The 7,979-nt window shown below is 40.9% G+C and overlaps 1 long non-coding RNA gene across 1 annotated transcript; it reads right to left on the bottom strand.

Moving 5' to 3' along the window:
* Positions 1-1,539: 1,539 nt before the first annotated feature.
* Positions 1,540-3,335, bottom strand: LOC127250686 (uncharacterized). Its single transcript, XR_007838757.1, has 3 exons — positions 3,261-3,335; positions 2,771-2,827; positions 1,540-1,651 (listed from the first exon to the last, which is right to left on the bottom strand). It is a non-coding gene; the product is annotated as an uncharacterized LOC127250686 (long non-coding RNA).
* Positions 3,336-7,979: the final 4,644 nt, after the last annotated feature.

Genomic DNA, 7,979 nt, shown 5'->3' with positions numbered 1-7,979 from the left:
CTGGATGATAATCAGCTTCTGCTTGGGTAAGAACATTTATTCGTCCACGCTGGTCAGATCCTCTGCCTGGCTGCCTAGATGACGAACGTGACTGACTTCGTCCCCCTCGCCAAGATGATCCTAATCCTCTCCCTTGTGACTGCGAAGACGGCGGCTGCCATGGCCTAAACCTCGGTTCTGGAAACTCCCTTGCAGTTACCACACTTGGACATAACCTGGCAATATGACCACTACCACCACATTTAAAACATGTCAATGGAACTTTATCACAACGAGTACCTGGGTGGCTTGTTCCACAACGCCGACAAACAGCCCCCGATTGCTGAGACCTCTCCTGACTCGGTTCATTAATCGAAATCCCCTTATACGATGGCCCAGACCTAAACATCTGCCACCATTTCTTTTTACCCTTGGGTTCATCCTCCACTTTAGCTTTTCCCTTATCTCGAACCTGATGTTGATAACCTATTTCCTTCTCACTCTCCTTTTGTCTGACTTCCTGCTTCTGATAAAATCGGGCAGCACGCTCGTAAGCCTCATACAATGAACTGATATCCAACACCGCTAAAGCTTCTTGAATTCTGTGTTGCAACCCGTCTACAAAATGGTCAATTCTGTCTCGCTCACAGGAAAAGTAGTCAGGAACATACATTTCCAACTCATTAAATTTCACAAAATAATCCTCAACTGACATCGAGCCCTGCTTTAAGTCCAGCAATTCTTGCTTCTTCGCTTTTCGAATATGCGACGGTATAAACCTAGCCTTTAACTTTGCTTTAGATTCATCCCAAGTCATATCCACTTGGTCTACACCTGCAGCTTCTTCACCTAACCACCACCGATTTGCTCGGCCTTCCAAGAAATAGGCTCCAATATTAACTCGTTGATCTGGCGGAACCTGAACAACACGAAATATCTTTTCCATCTTTTCAACCCAAAACTCAAGGACTCCTGGCTCCACTGAACCAGAATATGTTGGTGGGTTATGCCGCATCACAGCATCAATGAAACTCCTCTGTTGAGGCATCATCGCGGCCATAAACTGCCGAAAGAAATCCTGACTAGGTGCCTCTGTTGGTACATGCGCTGGCACAGGATACTGTGACTCATCAGACGAAGGATCAAACTCTGGGCCTTGAATAGCCCTACGCACACCACCACCTCGAGAATTCGACATACTGCCCCCAATTTTTCCTGATTCAATATCAATTCAGCACACAGCTAAACCAAGCATAACAATAAAAGATAGATCACATTAACATGAATGCACCCGCAAAACCCAAACCTCACCAAACCAATTCAATATCATTATTATTTTCAAAACCTTTTTAATTCAAAGAGCCAAAATCTATCAAACCTAGGCTCTGATACCAACTTGTAACACCCCCAGTTGGCTCATACTGGAAATGCTACCGCCGCACTGCATCATGAGGTCGTCACCTCCTACTTCGGGCCCCACAACACAGTGTTAAGGCTAAAATTAATTATATAAGCATTTTATTATTTCCAAAAAAACAAGTTTATAAATATTTCCCAAAACGGGAGGTTTTTCTAGTTAGAATTTACATATAATACATCAGATGCAGTTCACTCATTCAGCCCGTCTTTCTATCTCCCGAGACGTCCCCTGTCCCGGAGGTGCCATGCGTACCTGAATCAAATATTTTTCTTAAAAGCAGTCTAGAATTAAATCCATTTTAAGAACTAACATAAAATATGCCATGTCATGCTCGAAAATAGAGTTTAATTTCCGTCATTTGCAAAATAAATGCCATGCCATGCCCATACTGAAATGATGTAACAATAATGTCAAAATCGACAACTCATGCACATATACCCATATACATATGTCAAAGTGAGCAGCCGGAATAACCTCGGCTCCATAATAACAGCTCACTAGACTATCATCAATAAATAGCCGGAAAATCCTCGGCTCAAGGAAGGACCTGGTAAACCCATAATAATATAACGGTCACCCGGTCACTCCCCTATACCCACCATACGACTCCCGCAATCAATACATGGATAGTCGAGCGTGGTCGCCATTAACCACAAGACACCCCATAGTCTGTGATAGCGAAGATAGGACCCTCCTGTCTAGCCCTACCCCGTGTAACGTAGTAGAATCTGTGCAACCTGGAATCACCCGAAGGAAACCCGGAAACTCTACTCCTCCTCGCACGCCCTAACGGGATCGCGTTTGGAGTTTGGCATATGATCCTAAACTACCGGTAGACCTCACTAGTAGCTACTCCAATGAGTGGAACAACACCGAACCCGAATGATTAGACCAAATACGTCTCAACTGCAATGGGTCTAATCCCTGAATGACCGTGCGACTAAGTCACCCAGTTGCCCGACTACTATCGTCCACTATCGCCAAAGTGTTACGGTACATCGGGGTCGAATATCCTAACCCCAGATGATGCCCTCGCCTAGCACTACCGCACACGGCGACTAAACGATAGATCCATAAAACATATCCGATAAATCGTGCGATGTGTGCAGCATGTCAATAAGTGAATTTAATGAAAAGGGCTCGTGAGACGGCCCACCTATCCTCCTTTTTATAAATTCACCAACACGATCAAATACGTATATCAAATATCGTAAAACGAAGTTTCACACATGCATATACACACACATATATACATATATAGATGCACTGACCAAATGATTCCACATAATATCATATCAATATCAGAATCAGAATCACATGCAACATAAATACCTAATTTCTTAAAATTAGATTTAATTCCCTACTGCTTACCTCCTACCGATACTTTCTGGATTTTATAACTTCATCCAAATCTCCTCCAACGTACACCTGTCCCATTATTTACTCAAATCAGATGAGCTTTATGCTTATTCTCAGGAGCTACCTGCTTATTCAAAAGCTAATTTCTATAATTAACTCGTCGGGCTCCAAACTTTTATATTTAGTAGAATATGATATTCTAGCTATAAAATCCTTCTACCTCATAATATTTATATTGCCCGATTATTAAATAAAAATACGCAAAGGTATGAACAAGCAGGCAGGTGCAATATACTGCCATTTTCCATTCGGCTCGGATCGATACGAAATTCTCAGAATATAATACTAGGACTACGAATAGGCTATCAGCTAAAAAATTCGTCGATTAAATAGCCAAATAGCCGGTTATGAATTTTTGAAGAATTTCTAATTTAATACTCCAATATCAAAATTCGTATTAAAATTTATAATCGGACTCTACGAATAGCAAGGAATACCATACCCAAGTCGGAATTGGAATCGGACGGCTAAATCTTTTTATTTCTTTCTTTTCTTTTTCTCCTTTCTTCTCCTTCGCGTTTCTTCCTCTGCCTTCCTTCGCAGGTAAGTTTGTTATATATATATATAATTATATTATTATTATATATATTATATTATATTATATTATTATTATTAACGTTATTATTATTATTATTATTATAAATATTATCTTCATCATCATTACTTTTATTATTATATTATTATTATATATTTTATATTTATATTTATCGATATTTATCCGTTTAACAGTCTATTTAATTATAACTAATATACAAAATTGGAATATAATTTATCCCAAAATATTAGTTTCTTGATTCCATTACTATTGTCAAATATTTATTTGCTATAATAATATTATTTTATACATTCCGAAATCGGGGCATTACAGATGACATACTAATCTATAGCCCAGGTTTAGAGAAGCACTTGCAGCACTTTAATAAAACACTTCAGTTACTGCAAGAGAGTTGTTTTGTGGCAAATCGCAAGAAGTGCACATTTGGCAGCCTAAAGGTGGAATATTTGGGGCATATTATCTCTTCCGATGGAGTCTCCATGGACCCGGCTAAGATACAGGCTGTTCGGGACTGTGAAATTCCGCATTCGACTAAGGCCGTTCGTGGTTTTCCAGGGTTGTCTGGATATTATCGACGGTTTGTGCAATATTATGGTAGCATCGCTCATCCATTGACTGATCTCCTGCGTAAGGAAGCTGTAGAAAGGAAGTTTTTCGTGGCCACCATCAGCACAGGCTGCCTTCGATAAATTAAAGCAGGCCCTTATCACAGCCCTTGTGCTTGCAATGCTGGATTTTAATAAATTATTCATCGTAGAGTGTGATGCCTCTGGCTCCGGCATAGGTGCGGTACTTATGCAAGAGGATAGGCCTATAGCTTATTTCAGTAAGGCGCTGGGAGATAGAGCTCGAGGGAAATCAGCCTATGAACGAGAATTGATGAGTTTAGTGCTTTCCATACAACATTGGCGTCCATATCTGATTTGCCGCCATTTCACGGTACATACGGATCATCATAGTTTGCGCCATCTACTCTCTCAGAAGATTGGTACTCCCGCTCAGCAGTCTTGGATAGCCAAACTTCTTGGTTATTCCTTCAATGTGGTTTATAAACCAGGTCGTATCAATGCTGCTGCTGATTCCCTTTCCCGCAGGCATGAGCTTTCATTGTTGTCTCCTGATCAGGTGCAGAGGCTGGCTCCCACCGAAACAGCTCAGTTTTCTGCGATTTCTTCGCTGCACTGGCCAGCTGCAGATGAGCTTGTGGCCGAGCAAAAATCTGACCCGGCATTGCAGGTGATTATTCAAGATCTTATCTCAGGGAACAAATCGCATCCTTATTATGAATATCGACAAGGAATTTTATTGTATCGAGGGCGCTTGGTGTTGTCGGCAACCTCCCCATGGATAGAAAAATTGTTGGAGGAATTTCATGACACCCCACTTGGTGGTCACGCGCGATTACACCACACCTACCGACGATTGACGGCTTCTGTGTATTGGGCAGGAATGTATCGCCGAGTTCGTAAATATGTTGAACAATGTCTCACTTGCCAGAAGGCTAAATACGAGACGCTTTCTCCTAGAGGACTTCTGCAGCCCCTTCCTATCCCGGAGGGAGTTTGGGAAGATTTAGCAATGGATTTCATCACTGGCCTTCCTCAATCTTTGGGATTCTCTTGTGTCTTGGTAGTCGTCGACCGACTCAGTAAATATGGGCACTTTATTGCACTACGGCGTCATTACACCGCCACCTCCATTGCCGAGATCTTTGTCAAGGAGATAGTTCGTCTACATGGAATGCCGCGTACAATAGTTAGCGATCGCAACCGAAATTTTATGAGTTCCTTATGGCAAGAGATGTTTCGTTTACAGGGCACAAAATTATTTTTCAGCTCGGCGTATCACCCGAAAACTGACGGCCAAACTGAAGTCTTGAACCGCACAGTAGAGACATACCTTCGCTGTTTTTGCTCGGAACAGCCCCGAAAATGGGCAGCCTGCCTTCCATGGGCTGAGTTATGGTACAACACCTCCTTCCACACTGCCGCTGCCACAACGCCCTTCTCAACCGTCTATGGTCGACCGCCACCCACATTGTATAGCTTCTTGCCAGATGAATGCCGAGTTGCTGCAGCTTCGGAGTTACTTGGCAGCCGTGAGGCAGTTTTGCGACAGTTGAAACACCACTTGGAGCATGCTCAACATCGCATGGTGCGTACAGCTAACGCCCATCGCCGTGAGCTCACCTTCCAGGTTGGTGACTTGGTATTCTTGAAGGTCAGACCCTATCGCCAAGGCAGCTTGCGCCAGGGAAAGGTAGGAAAGGTCGCATATAAGCTGGATTTGCCAGCCACTATCGATAGGGAAAGGTAGGAAAGGTAAGAAAGACCCTATCGTTAAAAGATTCTTTAACGTCGGATCAGCGAAGAATCTCTGCAGTCGAGCACTGACACAAGTTTCTCCGGAGAGTCAAAGTCGACGACGAAGTTCTCCGGATTGAATTATATGTAAAGAGCCTTTAACAGAAAGGAAGAGATTGAGCACGCGCAAGAACAAAAATGTGATTAGCCCACCAATTTTGAGTGCAAAAGTCCCTTGGAATCAAGTTTAGCCGTTGCCGGGGATCAAGCCCGGGTCATCCACATGAGAGGCGGGAATGCTCACCAATATACTACAACGACTTGATTGGTTAACTGTTTTTATTGTCTTATTTATTACTATATAACATAACTGTATGGAAGGATACAGAAGTGTATGGAAAGCTTGCAAAAGGACAAAGCCCAAAGGTAAGAAACATGTAATGGAATAATTAGCATATCACCTTGACAGCGATTGAAGTTAGTTATTGATTGAAATTACAGTTCATGGTGTTCGCATGCTCTGATTCCCAAATATGCCCTTTCCATGTTCGAAGTTTGAGTTTGCTTTTGATTTTGATTCTGGATTCGGTTTTGGATCTTGAGGAGATGATTTCCCTCTTAAGTTGGGCTAATGTTTGATTTGGTCCTCCAGATTCAGATACAGATTCAGATTTGGGATCATGTGTGGTTGATTTCTGAGCATCCCCCAGGGAATCACCTGCATTAGAAGGAGATGCAGTGGTGGAATCGCGTTGAATCTGCGACAACTTCATTCTGCGGCGGAATTAAGAAAAGCGAGCAGCCCAGTTATATATGAAACTCAAGTGAGGAGAAGATCCATATATAGACAGAGAAAGAGACTGCGAGTCTGTGTACTTTCTGTTCTGTGTCAGTGGAGCGAATGTTTGGGAGATAAGTCCTAGGTCAAATAATATTCAACATATTTTATTTTTTCCATGAAATATCTTTTTTGTTCAAATATAATATATATTCACATAATTAATACTATATAATAAATATATATGTAATTTGTCACACTCATGGATTATAATATGTGACCAGTATTACTTTGTCTTAATAGTAACACTAGCTATATAAGATTGGTAATGAGATTTGAAGTTTTATTTCCTTTTTTCTTTAAATGTGTAACTAATTTATGCCAAATATACTTTCTAACAAAAGTTGATAGCGAAATGAGATAATACTTTTTTAAATCACCATAAGAGGCCAAGAAAACAGAGAGAATAGAATTAATTTTTTTTTAAAAAAAAAATACAAAGAAAAATGATATATAATATTTTTTTTAGAAGTAAAGTTTTCTGAAGTTTTTTGTTCGTCTGCAAAATGTCAAACGGAAGTTCTTCAATTCAATCATTAATTCCAATCTTCAAAGGAGAGAAGTACCATCTTTCGAGTTTGAAAATGAAGACTTTATTCAAGTCTGAATAATTGTGGGATTTGGTTGAAATTGGATTTGATAACCCAGACCCGGCTCCCGCAGCACCTGATCAACAATTGCGGGAAAATCATGGAAAAGATGCAAAGGCATTGCTACTCATCCAATTGGCATTAGAGGATGATATTTTTTCCCGTATTGCAGCTGCGAGAACATCCAAGATGGCATGGGATATTCTGAAGCAAGAATATTTGGGTGACGACAAAGTACTTCTGATTAAATTGCAAATCCTTCGGCGTGATTTTGAAACACTGAGTATGAAAGAAAAATAATCTGTCCAAGAATATATGTCACGTGTTTCTGGTATCGTCAACCAGATGAAGTGTTATGGAGAATCTGGATCGGTCAGTGATCAGATTGTTGTCAGTAAGATTCTCAGAAGTTTGATTCCAAAATTTGATAACGTTGTTGCTGCAATTGTGAAAAGTAAGGACTTTTCAACGTTTACACTTGATGAATTGATGAGTTCTCGCATGAAGCAAGATTGAACAGATTCTCTGAAAAATCAGAAGAAAAAGCGTTTCAGATTAAGGGGGAGAGTTCAAAGGGAAAGTCTGAATTTTCTGTAAATCGTGGTCACGGCAGAGGTAGCTTTCGAGGACGAGGTCGTGGTGGAGGCAGGGGCAGGTCTTCTGAACCACGCCAATTAAAAAATAATTATCAATGTAGATATTTTAACAAGTCAGGGCATAAGGAGGCTTATTGTTGGGCAAAGCAGAAGGATGAACACAAGCAGACAAATTTTACCGAGCAAAAACAAGAAAATTATTTATGACACATTCATTGATGTGTGGTGATGAAAATAAAGATATTTGGTTTGTGGACAGTGGTTGCTCAAATCACATG

The sequence above is a fragment of the Andrographis paniculata genome, unplaced genomic scaffold, assembly GCF_009805555.1.
Source record: "Andrographis paniculata isolate CXL003 unplaced genomic scaffold, ASM980555v1 Contig37END, whole genome shotgun sequence".
In the NCBI taxonomy this organism is placed as follows: Eukaryota; Viridiplantae; Streptophyta; class Magnoliopsida; order Lamiales; family Acanthaceae; genus Andrographis; species Andrographis paniculata.
The sequence above is the reverse complement of the archived record's forward strand: the minus strand, read 5'-3'. Positions and strand labels throughout refer to the sequence as shown.